Source organism: Canis lupus, chromosome 6 (assembly GCF_048164855.1).
Source record: "Canis lupus baileyi chromosome 6, mCanLup2.hap1, whole genome shotgun sequence".
In the NCBI taxonomy this organism is placed as follows: Eukaryota; Metazoa; Chordata; class Mammalia; order Carnivora; family Canidae; genus Canis; species Canis lupus.
Window position 1 is genome coordinate 55,951,316 of NC_132843.1, and position 17,243 is coordinate 55,968,558.

Sequence of the window (17,243 nt, forward strand, 5' to 3'; positions counted from 1 at the left end):
AAGATTGTAGTTATGACGGGCAGCTTGCTTAATTTTCGAGGCCCTTAGAGGTCTTTCTCTTAGGGTATATGGTCATTGTCACCAAGGAGTCCGTTTCCTGAGACCTCACAAGTGCCCGCTGTGTCAGGAGTGGAAGGACCTTGGAAATTAACGTTTAGGTTGGTTGAGGAATTTAAGATCCAAAGCAGATGACTTCTTCTTTTTTTTTTTTTTTTTTTTTTTTTTTTTTAAGGGAGGATGGGAAGGGGTGAGACAGGGGCATCAAAAAAAAAAAAAAAAAAAAGCCAGCAGAGAAGAGCCACGCTTGCACAGAAACTACATAAATGTCCACATTAATCACGGAGTGAAGACAGCTAGGGAAGGAAAACATTCGTTTCTTTACTGTTTCTACAAGGACATCGTTAAGGAGGAGGTAATATTTTAGAAGAGCTCAGAATTTGAGCTGAAGACTGGAGAGTCTAGTTTTAAAATAAATATTCGGCCTAAGAACCAAGCAAAATATCTCTAGGATAGATCTGAAGTTCTGGAATAAAGAATAAGTTTGGAAAAAAATTTAACTGTAATTGTTAAATTTCGCTTATTCAAAGTAGTTGTAATAGTCGAAATATTAGAGTTTGACATTATAGGTAGGAACAATTGTCTAAAAGTTCTGTCATCTGCTAGCTCACTCCTGCAGACAATATATAGCACATTTGCTCTGCCAACCATTCATTTCCTACTGAAGCTGTTGGAGGAGTAAGACATTTTAGGTATTTCACTTCTGATACGTTATAAGTGTGTATTTTTCATAGTCTGGTTGGTTTCTTTTTAACATCTGGATGGAAGATGACTTTAAGATTTATTTCTTTCTTTATTTATTTATGATAGACAGAGAGAGAGAGAGAGAGGCAGAGACACAGGAGGAGGGAGAAGCAGGCTCCACGCTGGGAGCCCAACACGGGACTCCAGGATGGCGCTCTGGGCCAAAGGCAGGCGCTAAACCGCTAAGCCACCCAGGGATCCCCATGAATCTGTTTTTAATTAATCTTCACTGGGTGTGAAGAATTCCCAAATACTACTGTTTATGCAAAGTCTTAAGTGGATTTCAATACCGAAAGTCAAATAGAATTCTTAAAGATTATTTTTAGTTCTCTGAATTCTAGAAAGGATGGGAAGACTCGAAGTAGGTCTGAGAAACCTAAAAGCAAAGGGCCTTGTTCTCTGCTTAACTCCTGTCAGAAACAACTGCGTGATTTATTTAGGCAGGCTAGGTTTGAAACGGTCTTATGAAGGAGAATTCTGGCCTAAGGGTGGCCTAGATACAGCAGAAAGATTTCTAAGATCCTCTCTACATCCCATCCCCTGCCCCACAAGTTTGGCATGAGAGTTTTGAAAAGAGCCAGTGGATCTGAAGGGGCCACATCTCTTGATGTGCAAGAGACAGATCTTAGCAACAACCTGTGGGTTCTAATAAAGAACCCAAATAAGACAGTGAAGTCCTGGTGTACAAAAGGCTTAAGGAGAAGAGGAGTTAAGCAGTATTCAAGCCCTGCAGAAATTAGGTCAGCTCCAGAAAATTATGGTGGAGGAGGAGGTTTCCAAATTGATTGAAATTAATTTTTTCTACCCTAAGAGAATGGGGCCTCTGAATAGAAATTATTTTAATTATTATATTTCTTGAATTCCACAGTTCATAGACTAGGAATCCTGTTCTTTTTTTTTTTTTTTTTTTTTTTTTAGATTTTATTTACTTATTCATGAGAGAGACACAGAGGAATCATGTTCTTTACACAATGTTAATTTCTTTTTTTTTACAATGTTAATTTCTGATGAAATAACAAGATAGACTAGTTGAAAGTTATTCCAAGGTAACGTAATGTGCTACATTAATCATAGTATTTCATTGATTGCTGGCCTGTTACATACTGAGTGCCACACTAAGTCATTCACGTAAGTCATTGCTGGGGCTCCTGGGTGGCTCAGTGGTTGAGTGTCTGCCTTTGGCCCAGGTCATGATCCTGGGGTCTTGGGGTAGAGTCCTGCATCGAGCTCCCACCGTGAATCTGCCTTTCCCTCTGCCTATGTCTCTGCCTGTGTGTGTGTGTGTGTGTGTGTGTGTGTGTGTCTTATGAATAAAAAAATAAAATAAAATCTTAAAAAATGAATAAAAATAAATAATCACTAATTCCCATACCACTCTTTGAAGGTGGTATTACTATTCTGAAACTGATACTCAGCAAAGTTGAGTCACCTACCTAAAACCACACAGCTAGAGAAGGGCTAAACCAGAATTTGAACATAGGTCAGGCTGGTTTAAATCATCACAAAATTGGCACTGGTTAGCTATAAACAAATTAAATATTAGAGGATGCCGGTCCAAAATTATAATTTGATTTCAAAATAATCTACATTAAGATCCCCTTGGCAGTAATTAGATACTAATGCCACTCCTGGTGTGTGACTAAATAACTGTTTCTGTATATCACTCCACAGTTGAGAAGTAGAAGAGGTGATACTGAACATCCATTGTTTTTGCCTGCTCATCCTTCCTCTTCTGATTATAAGACCCAGTTTTCTAGGATGGAACCCCTGTGGTACATTCTCAGTCCATGTAGTTTGGGGTGCAGATCCCACTCCAGATCAAGTCCTGGCCACACAGTGTTTTCTTCACTCCTGGTTATAACAATCGAGTCAGGGGAAAAAAAAAAAAAAAAAACATAGAACACAAATCAGTGGAATGAAGCTAATCCTGAGTTTCCGGCAGAGCTGTAAGTAATAGGCATTCTTTTTTTCAGCAGGGGTTAAAGACAAGAGGACAGCCTGAGTTGGGACTAGCCATCTTGCCATGGATAGAGTTGACAGAACAATGGAAAAGCCAGGAACTGAATAAGAGATCGAAATCTGATGCTGGTTGCTTGAACCCTGGAGGTAGACATGCCTGAAGCTAATTTGTATTCTCCTTTTTCAATTACTACAATAAATTACTATTTTCTAAATAATCCCCCCCAAAAAAGGATTGGATTTCTGTTACTTGGGGTTTTTTTTGTTTTTTTTTTTTTTAATTTATGATAGTCACACAGAGAGAGAGAGAGGCAGAGACACAGGCAGAGGGAGAAGCAGGCTCCATGCACCGGGAGCCCGATGTGGGATTCGATACCCGGTCTCCAGGATCACGCCCTGGGCCAAAGGCAGGCGCTAAACCACTGCACCACCCAGGGATCCCAGATTTCTGTTACTTGTAACATCAATGTCCCATACTATGGAAGGGGGGAAATATAATATGGCTTTATTTTAGAAACATGCTATTCTTTGAGATACATACATGAAGTTTGGGAAGGATAAATTTACAGTTAGGCGTTTCACTTGTGGATGAACAACTGCGTATAAATATTATTAATGAGAGGATAAATGTAAACCTGGAGGCAGGTTTCTAGCAGGATGCTCTAGTATTTTCACTCTCTCCATTTCAACTTCTTTGTGTCAGTGACTTAACTATAGCCCTAGAAAGCATACTTAACAGATGACCCAAAGATCAGAATAATAAATAATATGATAGAGGATGGCAGAATGAAAATCCAAAACCAAAGGACAAATAGAAATTCAATAGGCAAAGAAGTGGGAAAGGCATTCCAAAAAGAAATTTGTAAAAAGGTATGGAGCCACAAAATAAATAGCAAAATAATTGCATAAGTCAATTGAAAGAGGCCAAGAATATGTGGTTGGGAGAGGTGAGAGACGTAGTTAAAGGGGTTAGAAGAGGTCAGACAGCAGGGTGAAGAACAGTTTGGAGAAAGACAAGAAAACAGGCACACAGAGAAGCCAAGAGTGACTCCCAGGTGTCTATCTTGGGTGACCAGGTAGCTAGGGGTCTTCTAATTCAGAGAGATTTTGAAGAAAAGCAGGGTTAGAATCAGGATGATGTCTTCAGTCCTAGACAAGCAGAGGCAGAAATATCAGGGTGCCTCCAGCCAACATACATTTTACTTTAAAGCTCAAACGGCCCCACCTGTTTCCCTGCTCACTGTGGAGTCTGCTTGAGATGCTCCTTCTCCCTCTCCCTCTGCTCCTCCCTTACTAGTACAGGTGCCCTCACTTTCTCTCCCTCCCTCCCTCTCCCTCTCTCTCTCTCTGTCTCTCAAGTAAATCTTTAAAAAAATAAAGCTCAATAGACAACACTGGAATATAAATATAAATATGGAAGTCATGGCATATAAATGTTATCAAAAACCTTCAAAGAGGATGGAGTCATCCAAGGTGAAGACATAAAAGAACAGAGTGCTGAGGGCAAGCAGTGGGGATAGTTAGGTTAAGGAGAATGCAGAGCAAGATAGGGAGAGAATGAACAGACCCAGGTGAATGAAGCAATATAGAAGCCAAAGAAATCGTTTCAAAAAAGACTTGAAAAAAATGACAATGGACTTTGGCATAAGGGGAAACCTTTATGAGATCTATTTTAGTGAAGGGTGGTAGGCAAAATCAAGATTGTAATGGACCGAGGAGTGAATGAAGGAGATCATGAAGTAGACCACTAGGAATAGAATATTCTAGCTTTGAAGAAGGTAGAAGAAAAAACTTTTAAGGAAAACTCTCTAATTGCAGCAAATACTTTTATTTTTAACGTAAAGTAGGTTTGGCATTTGCCAGACATAACATCAGGGTAATTGATTTAACAACTGTAATTGGAAAGGAAGTAGTGGCAGTAAATATCTGCTATTCTTTTGAGAAATTCCAATAGAATGTAGAGGGAAGAAATTGCTCAGAAGTTAAAGGAATACAAAGTATCAAGGGAGATGTTGTGGCAGGGAGAGGATCACAGAAGCCTGAGTGTGTCTATAGTGTGACATCAAGGAACTTATAGGAAGAGGAGAGTAAGAATAAAGAGATGACTGAAGTAGTAAGATGCTAAAGGCAAACGGAGGGTAAAGGACTAAAGTATCTATGGAGTGATGGCCTCGAATAGGAGGAACTTCACTTGGTCTTCTAATTTTGAAGTGAAAAAAGTAGCAGTGGCTTGAATGCAGAGGATGTTTCATTCCTGTGAAATTTATGGCTGAAGAAAACCAAGCTTCATGACCTTGGACTCAGTAAGCTTAAACTGAGGGAGGAAGACTTGGGAGGGCCATTCAAGAGGTGAATGAGGTTAAAGACTATAAATTCCAAGTCACCCCAACCTGCACAGCTGAGTGATTTTCTCGGTCCAGCAATGCTCAGAACCCTCCCCCTCTCCCCCCCCCCCCCCCGCCCCGCCAGCTTGGTCTGAAATCAGTATGACAGAAGAAGAGAGGTGCCTGTGGATGAAAAGTGCTGGGGAGAAAAATGAAATTTCTTGTCCAAAAAATAGTTGGCCTTTTCCCCTAAGCTTCTGGTAGGTAACTTCTCAGCCCTTGAAATGAACTGCCTGTCTTTGTTTACCTGGAGCCCTTGGGCCATGCTCCAACAGCCTATGCTAACAATGTGATTTCTGCTGGGGCCTTGGGCTTTGCAGCATCAGCTCAATCTATGCATGGGCTGGAGACTAAGCATTTCTAGAACTCTTACAGATCCCTTCCTTCTACTCTGACCCTGCTGGTCATTATGATAATTGTATCTACCTGGTCTCTGATGATTAAGTTATGTCATCTAGCCTCTGTTGTGTGTATGAGGGCAGTGGGACCATCCTGACATCCTCACTGCAATCAGGGAGCCCAGATTGATGGTAGGGGATGCTGACATAAGACACAGGAGAGCCAATATTGAATTTATTAGTGATTCTGGGTACCATCTCCAAAAAGCCCTCAGTGACAACCCTCTAGGGACCCTCTCACTTCTGAGAGTTTTCTCTGTATCTTTGCTTAGTAACACTTCTATTGCTTTACTCACTCTCCTGTGTCCACGAGATTCATTCTTCGATTCTGTGAGACCAGAACCAAGCTCTCCCGTATCACCTTTTACTCTGTCATCATGTGGATTTTTCTCAGATCCTGAGCTCCTTGGGGGTATATGTAGTCCTTTGCCTGAATTATCAGGCTCTATCATATCCCCAGCCAGGTTATTTAGTGACTTAATTCTACTTATGAGCCTACTGGTAAGGCTTGACCCGGGAAGATAGGGCTGATCCTGAAAGGGTTCATGTTTTCCTACAGCAAGGAAGGAGCACTAGCCTAAGGGAGGAAAGGGCCACTTCTTTGGCTAAAAGGGTTCAGTGGTCTTTGGGAATTAAATATTTTGTGGTGCATGAACCTAAATGTCCCCATCCCATATGTCAAGTTCCCACTCTTTCCCAACTAGCACCCTGTCCTTGGCATAGCAGACTTCCTGATAGATTCTGCTACTCTTATGATTAAGTCCTGCAACTGGTCCTCAATTTTTCCTACCCTCTAGTTGCAGAAGATGAGAATTTCTGTATTGGTTACCTAGGAAATCCTTTGGCTTTTATGCTTTTTTTAAATAAACAATTAATTACTCTGTATTTCATTAGATGGCATCAAATGAGCTGAGCAACAACCCACCCATATTTCTTCTGTATATTTCTGACACCTGAAACATTGCACCCATAAGAATGCTTCCTCCCACTAAAATATACAGTTTGCTAATAGCGGAAGTTTTAACAATTGCATTGCAGTTGTGTCAGGGACTACTTACACTCTTTCCACCACCAGGGATGATATAACCTCTCTGCTAGCCTGGCAACAGGTGATCCAACACCAAAAATCTCATCTTCGTGACTGCTTCTTGAACCACTCCTGGCATTCCTAGCACCAACTGTCATTATTAGTCTCCTTGGGAAGCATATTCTGAGATGGAGTTTGGCATGCAGGAAATTAATTACAGATTGCTCTTAGGATCAAAACCTAGAAAGAAAGTTAAGGAAACAGGTCAGAGAGAGAAGTTAGACTGTAGTGCAGTCTCAAGAAAGGACTGTGCAGACCCTCTGGGAAGTTCTGAAGTTGGGATGGCCCTTCAGAGTTGTCCCAAGATTGGGGTAAGGGAGCTGTGCCTTGTAAACCCTGTATCAACCAGGCACTGGCTAAGGTGATCACAGGAAGGGAGTGAGGCCTTAAACAGGCAGTTCTCTTCCACCAGAGTGCTTCTGAGAAAAGGCTGACACCTGAGATCTCTCTCACACTCTCTCACTTCCAGTGACTGGTGGATTACATCCCTCGTTTCTGAAGGCTATCTGGCAGGCACATTACAGGATTCACTGTATGCCACCAATTTGACATATAGTTCTGTCCACTTGTTTTCTATATTTAGGCATTACTTTTTTCTTTTTGATTAGATATTGTCTTAAAGTTACTGAAGACTTTTAAATAAAAGGCCTTGATTTTTTAAAAATTATATTTACTTATTCATGAGAGACAGAGAGAGAGAGAGGCAGAGACAAAGACAGAGGGAGAAGCAGACCTCTTGCTGAGAGCCCAACGAGGGACTCGATCCCTGGACCAGGATCAACTGCTGAGCCACCCAGGCATCCCAAAATGCCTTAAGTTTTATTGAAATAAAAAATAGATATTATCTTAAAAAATAATAAAGTAAAATTTTATTTAACTAAAAGTAGATTTCACTTAAATTTTTAGTTGTTAAGAATGTTTAATAAATTAAAATATAAAATTCAATACTTTGAGAGAAATCCAGTTTCTATCTCTAACCTTTCTGTTACCTCCTTTCCTCTAGCCAACCATTTTAATTGCTTCACTTTTATTAGAGTGCTTGGGTGACACAGTTGATTAAGCATCTGCCTTCAGCTCAGGTCATGATCTCAGGGTCCTGGAAATGAGCTGCTCATGTGGCTCCCTGCTCGGCAAGGAGTCTGCTTTTCCCCTGCCTCTCATAATCTCTCTCTCTTTCAAATAAAGTCTTCAAAAAAAAAGTCTTACTTTATCTTTTCATTGTTCTTTTAAAAATGTAAGTAAATATAGGGGCACCTGAGTGGCTCAGTCAGTTAAGCATTTAACTCTTGATATGGGCTCAGGTCATGATCTCAGGGTTGTAAGATTGAGTCTCTCATCAGGCTCTGTGCTCTGTGGGGAGTCTGCTTGAGATTCTCTCTCTCTCTCTCTCTATCTCTATCTCTCATCTCCCTCTGCCCTCTGGCCATCCCTTGACCACATGTGCTTTCCCTCTCTCTCAAATAAATAAACAAATCTTTAAAATATATATATGTAAATACACATTCACCTATATATACTTAACACATTGCATTACTACTTAATCAAAGTTGGCATGCTATACACACTATTCACTTGGTTTTTGTCATTTAATAATATATCTTGAAGAAGTTCCCTGTAAGTATACAGAGATCTTCCTCATTTTTTTATAGCTGCATAATCCTCATTATGTGGCTATCCCATTGTTTATTCAATCAGTCCCCTATTGAGAGGCTCTGTAATTGTTTCCATTCTTTTGCTGTTGTGAAGAATCCTGCAGTTAATAACCTTAGGCATAACTTTTTTTTTTTTTTTTTTGCAGGTGTTTCCTTGGGAGAATAGGATTACTGGGCCAGAGAATAAATGCAAATATAGTTTGGCTAAATGTTGCTTAATCCCTTTCCATAGAAGTTTTATCATTTTGTATGTACACCAGCTATAAATGAGAACACCTCCTTCCCCACAGTCATGTCAGTGGAGCAGATTGTCCAATTTTGGATTTTTACCAACCTGACAGGTTTTAATACAGCTGTAGTTTGCATTTATCTTATTATAAGCAAGACTGAACGAACATATATTAAAATGTTTAAGGACCATATCTTTTTCTGAGGAACAGGCATTCACATATTTGCCCAATTATCTATATTATATTTTTTCCATTTTTAGGACCCATGTATATATTACATTATGAATCCTTTGTGATATATATATTACAAATATTTTTCCTAAGTGTCATTTTTTTACTTCATTTGTGATATTTTTCCCATGGAAAATTTTTAAATGCAAATTTATAAATCTTTTTGCCTCTAGATTTTGAGCCTAGGGAAGTTTTTCTCTATTCTCAATAAACAAATTCATCTATATTTTCTTGTCCTATTTTTATGCTTTTATTATTTGCATTTAGACTCCCGATAATTTGGGTGGTGTGGAGTATACTCAACCTCTTCGCCAACTTGTGACAACTCTAAAGGGCCATCCTAGCCTCAGAGCTTTTCACGGGGGCTTCAGAAGCCTATGTTGAGATTGCAGTAGAGTCCAATTCCTTATATGGAATGGATCCAATTTTGTCTTTTTCTGTAGCTGTGTCAGCATCATTTAAGATACAGTCCATATATTCTCCACTGATGTGAAATATCACCTTTATCATCTACTAAATTTCCATATGTTTTTGGGTCTCTTTCTCGATTTCCTACCCCATTCCATTTGTCTGTTCATATACCAATACCACAACTTTAATTGTAGAAGTTTTAGGACATGCTTTAGAAATATCTGTTAGGGTTGGCTTTCCCCTTTGTTGCTTCTATTTTTTTAGGCTATTTCTGGATATTTTCATTTGTCTGCTCTTCCACATGAACTTCATAATCAATTTACCTAGCTCAAAACTCTGATGTTGATTTACTTGTATTCCACTAAATGTATAAGTTAACTTATGGAGAACTATCATCTTTATGAAATTGAGTCCTCCTATCCAATAATATCTAATGTCTTTCTATTGGATCAGGCCTACTTTTGTTTCTTTCAGAAGTCTCTTATAGTTTTCCTCATATGTTTTCATGGAACTAATAACTCTTGACTGAGACTTGTAAAGAATTCAGATTCCATATTGTGGGTGAGAAAACTGAGGACCAGAATGACCCAAGTGATTGCTTGAGATCACAGAGTTCACCCTGAATCTTGGCTCCCATCATAGTGCTTTCCACTATACCATCCTATCATCCTATGGATCCATCTAAGCAACTAGGAAAATGCTCTGTTGTTACCTGATTAATGCCCACTCCTCTTGCTCTGTTCCTGAATTTCCCAAAGCATTTTCTCAGTTCACCAGCTCTGTCTCATGCTACCCTCTCTGGTGCACTACAGTCAAGCTATTCTTGACCCTCTGGACCACTTCTTCCTCCCTTCTGACTCAGTCACCTAGTAACCCCCATCATCCTTCATGTTCCAGCCTAAGGGTCAATCCCTCAGTAAAGTCTTTTGTGTTAGTTATCTATTGCTACATAAAAATGTATCCCCCCAAAACAAACATTTATTATCTCACAACTTTTGTAGATCAGGAATCCAGGCATGGCTCAGCTGGATGCCTCTGCCTCAAGGTCTCTCATGAAGTTGCTGTCAAGCTGTAGGTAGAGGCTGCAATCTCATTTGAAGGTGCCTTTGGGAAAAGATTTGCTTCCAAGCTCACTCATGTTGCTGACAGCAAGATTCAGTTATTCACGGGCTGTTGGATTGAGGACTTTGATTACTTGCTTTGTTCTAAAGGAAGTCAGATGCCATATCGTGAGGTATGGAGAGGTTCTCATGGCAGGGAACTGATAGAGGCTTCTAGCCAACAGTCAGCGAGAGAGAGATAACATTTTTAACAGAAGCCACAGTCCTTTTATAAACTAATCTTGGAAGTAGTATTTCATCACTTTTTCCATGTTCTATTTGTTAGTTACTAGGTACAGCTTATGCTCAAACAAGGGAATTACACAAGGGCATGAATACCATGAGGCAGAGAACATCGGGGGTTATTATAGACTGAATTGTGTGCCCCATTCCCATCCCTAGGTCACATGTTGAAGCTCTAAATCTCATTGGGACTATATTTGGAGATAGGGCCTATTAAATGAGATAATAAGGGTAGGGCACAAATCTGACAGGATTCATGTCCTTATAAGAAGAGACACCAGAAAAAAAAAAAAAAAAAAAAGAAGAGACACCAGAGAGATTCCCCTACCTTTTTCCCACCCCAACCCTTTATCTCTCTCTCTCTCTCTCTCTCTCTCTCTCTCTCTCTCTCTCTCTCTCCGCCCTTTGAGGACACAGTGAGAAGGCAGCCATCTACAAGTCAGGAGGAAGACTCTCACCAAAAACCAAATCGGATGACGCCTTGATCTTAGACTTCCCAGCCTCCAGAACTGTATTTCTGTTGTTTAAGCCACTAGTGTGTGGCAGCCTGAAATGACATGAGCCATCTTTGAAAGAGAGCATGAGCAGAGGTGAGGCAGGAGGAGAGCTGGAGAAGCAGACACTCTGCTGAGCAGGAAGCTGGACATGGGGCTTAATCCCAGGACCCTGGGATCCCAACCTGAGCCAAAGGCAGACCCTTAACCGACTGAGCCAGCCAGGTGCTCCCAGACAGGAGCTGTCTCAGAGGCTGCCCACCACACCTCCCCATACCCTCTAGACCAGGTCTGGGCTCCTTATTATGTAGTTTCTTTAGCATGCTGCAGGTCCCTTTCAGACAATATCCCAACAGTAATTAAACAACTAATTGTGCAACTCATGGTTTAATTTCAGAATGTCTCTGCAAGAATTAAAAATTCCATAAAACAGGGATCCCTGGGTGGCGCAGCGGTTTAGCGCCTGCCTTTGGCCCAGGGCGCGATCCTGGAGACCCGGGATTGAATCCCACGTCGGGCTCCTGGTGCATGGAGCCTGCTTCTCCCTCTGCCTATGTCTCTGCCTCTGTGTGTGTGTGTGTGTGACTATCATAAATAAATAAAAAATTTAAAAAATATTCCATAAAACAAGGAAACCTATGGGTCTTGTTTACTGTCGAACCTTGGGTCCAGTACAGTATTTTATACACAGAAAACTGTAATTTCTTATTGAAAGACTATAAGCAATCCTTGATGAACTGTTTGGCTGTTACTACTGCCTCATACCCAATCCACATAAAATCTATTTTAGGATATTTTCCACTAGAAATGCAGACTTCCCATGGGCACACTCTTACTGGGTATGATAAAAATTCCCCAGTTGTTGCAAACCCCAGGTTTATTGTATTCATAATTCTAAATGGAGTTCTCTGGGCCTTGACATATACAAAGTGTTGATTTACACTGAACTGCTCCACTTAGAAACAGTTAGCAGAAGCACAAATCAGATTGCAGTGGGTTGGAGAATGAATCATAGCTATACAAAGGTAAGAGGGAACTGCCCTTGCTAAGGGTTTGAAAATTCAGTCATTGCTTACCAACATTCTCTAACATTTTATACCTCCCTCATTATAATTTTTTTATGAAATAGAAAATGTTATGGAAGAACCTAAGGATCACCTTTGAAGATGTTTTCTACAACAGGCAATTTATAGAAGGGAAAACTGAATGCCAACCACACATGTGAAAAGGTGCCTTGGCTGTACTAGTAATCAAAGGAAAATGCATCTTGGGGACGCCTGGGTGGCTCAGCGGTTTAGAGCCTGCCTTTGGCCCAGGGTGTGATCCTGGAGTCCTGGGATCGAGTCCCGCATAGGGCTCCCTGCATGGAGCCTGCTTCTCCCTCTGCCTATGTCTCTGCCTCTGTGTGTGTGTGTGTGTGTGTGTGTCTCTCGTGAATAAATAAATAAAATCTTAAAAAAAAAAAGAAAAATGCATCTAAACCACAGTGAATTACCATTTCATACCCATCAGATTGGCAAAACAAATTTAGAGATGGTAAACACCAAGCATAATGATCATGTAGACCAACAAGAACCTTCATATACCACTAGTAGGAGAGCAGTGTAGCAGTGTGGCTGAAACCACAGATCCCAGAGCCATTTTGTATGATCTCAAGACTTGACTCTGCCTCTTAGGCTTTTTATTTTTTTAACTTTTATTTATTTTTGATAGACACACAGTGAGAGAGAGAGAGGCAGAGACATAGGCAGAGGGAGAAGCAGGCTCCATGCACCGGGAGCCCAACGTGGGATTCAATCCCGGGTCTCCAGGATCGCGCCCTGGGCCAAAGGCAGGCGCTAAACCGCTACACCACCCAGGGATCCCCTGCCTCTTTGGCTTAATCTGACTTTGAGCAAGCTTGTTAACATCTTGGTGCCATTTGTAAAATTGAGATGATGATAATAATATAATAGCTCCTAATTCAAGAGGACTAGTGTGACAACTAATGAGTTAAGAAAAGCAGAACAGGGCAGCCCGGGGGGGCTTAGTGGTTTGGTGCCACCTTCGGCCCAGGGCGTGATCCTAGAGACCTGGGATCGGGTCCGCATCAGGCTTCCTGCATGGAGCCTGCTTCTCCCTCTGCCTGCTTCTCCCTCTGCCTGTGTCTCTGCCTCTCTCTCTGTTTCTTGAATAAATAAATAAAATCTAAAAAAAGAGAGAGAGAGAGAGAGAGAAAAGCAGGACAATGTCTGGCATGTGGTTCATGTTTCATGAGTATTTGCTAGTACTAGCAGCGGTAATAGTAGTAGTTGTTCCTGTAAAACAGAACACCACTTTAGAGAGCAATTTGGCTAGTGCTAGTAAAGTTGAAGATATGCATAGCATGCAACCCAGCAATTTTATTCATATACTTCCCACCCTAGAGAAACTCTTACAAATGTACACCACAGAGCATATGCAAGAATTTACATTGTAGCATTGTAATAGGCAAAACTGGAAATACTCAAAATATCTACCTGCAGGACAATAGATTCTTTAAAATCTGTAGTATATTCACACAATGAAATCCTATATAGCAGTGAAAAAAATAGAGTGCTGGATCTCAAGCTTTAACATTCATTACAATCACCCAGAGGACTTGTTAAGACAAAGTACCAAGACTCACCTCCAAAGTTTCTGATTCAGGAGGTCAATGGTAGGGCTCAAGAATTTGCATTTCCCAAGTAATGCTGATGCTGCTGGTCGAAGATCACAGTTTTTGAATCACAGTTTTGAATCACCTTCACTGATTAACAAGGATAAATCTTAACTAACAAAGTTGAGTGATAAAAGCAAGTTGCAGAATGCATTCAGTTTGATATCATTTATATAAAGTTTAAAACCATATGCACACACACTGCATATGTATATGCAGTCAAAATAAACACAAAGAAATGCATAGGAATGGTAAAGCAATAATTTTGGAATGATATCTACTTTGTATTTATGACTTTTTGTTTCTTAAACTAAATGGTGGGTATAGTATGTTTATTATAATATTCTCTATACATTTTTATATTTAAAGTGAATTCCTTATAGGCAAGATACAGTTGATTCTTACTTTTTTTTTAAATCCAATCTTATCATCTCTACCTTTTAATTGGAGTATTTAGTCTATTTATATTTACTGTGATTATGATATGGTAGAGTTTTTAATCTACCAGCTTGCTCTTTGTTTTATAATTGTCCCATTCATTCTTCATTCTCTTTTTTCCTCTTTGTTTTTACCTTCTTTTAGATATATTTAATATATGATTTCACTAAATCTCCTTTTGTGGCTTAATAGTTATACCTTTTTATCTTGTTGCAGTCTTTTGTGGTCACTTTAGAGTCTATAGCATACATCTTTAATTACTAGAGTCCACTGTAAAATAAAATTAAAACCCTCTCATGTATATATAAGAACCGTATAAGCAGACAGTCTCTCCTATGTCCTGCCTGCTGCTCCCTTGCAGTATATTCAATAAACTTCTATCTCCTTTGTTCTCCCTTGGGTGAATTCTTCCATTGCCAATGCCCCACATTTGGTGGATCTTATGGTAACCTCTGCCAGCTCAAGACTTTCCCCAGATTCTCCAGGAATTTCTCCGGACTTTCCCTCTGTAGACCCACTCTAGTACTCCTTGGGGAACTGACAACCTCCAGTCAAGTTTACTCCTGGGTGAGGATCTGAAGCCTCAGGAGGAACCACACAGACTGTCCCTGCCTGAAAGGAAGAGATCTCCCCTCTTGCCCTTTGAAAGAATCCTTCCTTCCCTTTCCTTTCTCTTTTTTGGGCCTTCCATGGTCTAACTCTAGAAGTCCTCAGACAACCAAAGATCTCTGGCCAGGGTGGCTTCCTGGTGTGATCTAAAGGTCTGAGGGTGAACAGATTGGACTGCCCATGCCTATGAGGGGCAAGAACCTTTTACCTCTCCTCTCCCACTTTGTCCTTCTGAGGTCTCCACTCCAAACTTGGGGCACAATGGGCAGCAGAAGCTTTTCCAGGGCAAGTATGTCACACACATGTGACATACTCAGATGGGACCCTTTCCTGATGCTGGCTGGCTCTCAGCCACTTCACTTCACTTCTTTTGTTTCCTTTGTTCCCATGGATCCAGGCAAAAATACATTCCTCCACATCTGAGTGAATCCAACAATTCCATGTATGAAGGTTGGTTCAACAAGGATTCTAATCCATACCATTGGATGACCCCTTCCCCTAAATCCTATGGACCTGGCCCCCAAGAATTTCACTCAAATAATCTATTATCAGGAATGCCTGGGTTGCTCAGTGGTTGAGCATCTGCCTTCAGCTCACAGGATCCAGGACTGAGTCCCCTGCATCGGGCTCCCTGTGGGAAGCCTGCTTCTCCCTCTGCCTGTGTCTCTGCCTCTCTCTCTCTCTCTCTCTCTCTCTCTGTGTGTGTGTGTGTCTCATGAATTAATAAATAAATCTTTAAAAAATCATCTATTATCAGAACATTAATATAATACCATGCTCTGATCTTCAACTGCATAGAACCCCTGATGGACTGACAAGTTTATGTAGGGCCAGCCCCTCCTCACCCCCACCACTGTCCAGCATGAAGCAACTGCTGAAGATGAGACCTCTGCCCAAATGCTAAAGATTTGTCATTATCCATCTGTCATGGGGGAATGTAGAGGCTGTTTTTAGAAAAGAGGCTTGAGCAATGGAAACCCAAGTAAGGTTAAAGTGCCCACAGTGACCACTGGGCTGAATGCAAACAGGCTCATTAGGTGACCCACCTCAAAATATCCTAAGGCCTAAATGACTAATGGGCTACTTACAACCAGGAACAAGTACCAAAAAATGAAAATCCCACACATTCCCATACCTCCTCAACCCCCCTTAGCTATTACCTGCCTCCACTGCCTCATGACAGTCTCTCCTTTGCTCTCATGCCCACTGCTCCATTGCAGTGTATTCAATAAACTTCTATCTCCTTGAAAAGGCAGGAAGGAAGGAAGGAAGGAAGGAAGGAAGGAAGGAAGGAAGGAAGGAAAAAGAAAGAAAGAAAGAAAGAAAGAAAGAAAGAAAGAAAGAAAGAAAGAAAGAAAGAAAGAAAGAAGAGGGATCCCTGGGTGGCGCAGCGGTTTAGTGCCTGCCTTTGGCCCAGGGCGCAATCCTGGAGACCTGGGATCGAATCCCACGTTGGGCTCCCAGTGCATGGAGCCTGCTTCTCCCTCTGCCTATGTCTCTGCCTCTCTCTCTCTCTGTGTGTGTGACATAAATAAATAAAAATTTAAAAAATACGTTAAAAGAAAGAAAGAAACAAAGAAGAAAGGAAGAAACAAAGAAGGAAGGAAGGAAGGAAGGAAGGAAGGAAGGAAGGAAGGAAGGAAGAAAGAAAGAAAGAAAGAAAGAAAGAAAGAAAGAAAGAAAGAAAGAAAGAAAGAAGGAAACTAACTTATGGGGCACCTACCTAGGAGGCTCAGTCAGTTAAGCATCCAGCTCTCAGTTTCAACTCAGGTCATGATCTCAGGATCTTGAGATCAAACCTCACATTGACTCTGCACTCAGTGGGGAATCTGCTTGAGATTCTCTCTTTACCTATCCCTCTGCCTTTCTCTCAAACAAATAAAATAATTTTTAAAAATAAATAAATAAAATAAATCTAAAATATATAAAATAAATCTTTAAAAGAAAAAGAAACTTACAACAGTATACTTCCATTTTCCCTGTCTTGGCCTTTATGTTATTTTTTTTTCATTCATTTCACTTATGTATGTATTATATATTCAAGCAAACATTGTTATCATTTTTGCTTTAAACAGTCATTAATCTCAAAAGAGACTAAATATGAGAAAATATTATTTTATATTTATTCACATTTTTAGTATTCCTGGTAGTTTTTGTTCCTTTATATAGATCCAGATTTCCATAGAGTCTCATTCCCTTCCTTCCTTCCTTCCATCCTTCCTTCCTTTCTTTTTTTGGTTTTTCTCATTTTTTTAGAAAGGGAGGCGGTAGTGGGAGGGATAGAGGGAGAAGGAGAGAGAATCCTAAGCAGGCTCCACACCCAGCACAGAGCCTGATGTGGGCTCAATCTCACAACCCTGAGAATATGACCTGAGTCAAAATCAAGAGTTGAACACTTAATCAACATCCCATCATTTTCTTTCTGTATATAGGTTTCCTTTAACATTTCTTGTAGCATAAATCTATTAGTGATTAATTCCTTCAGGTTTTGTATGTCTCAGAAAAATATTTTGTCTTTGGTTTTTGAAA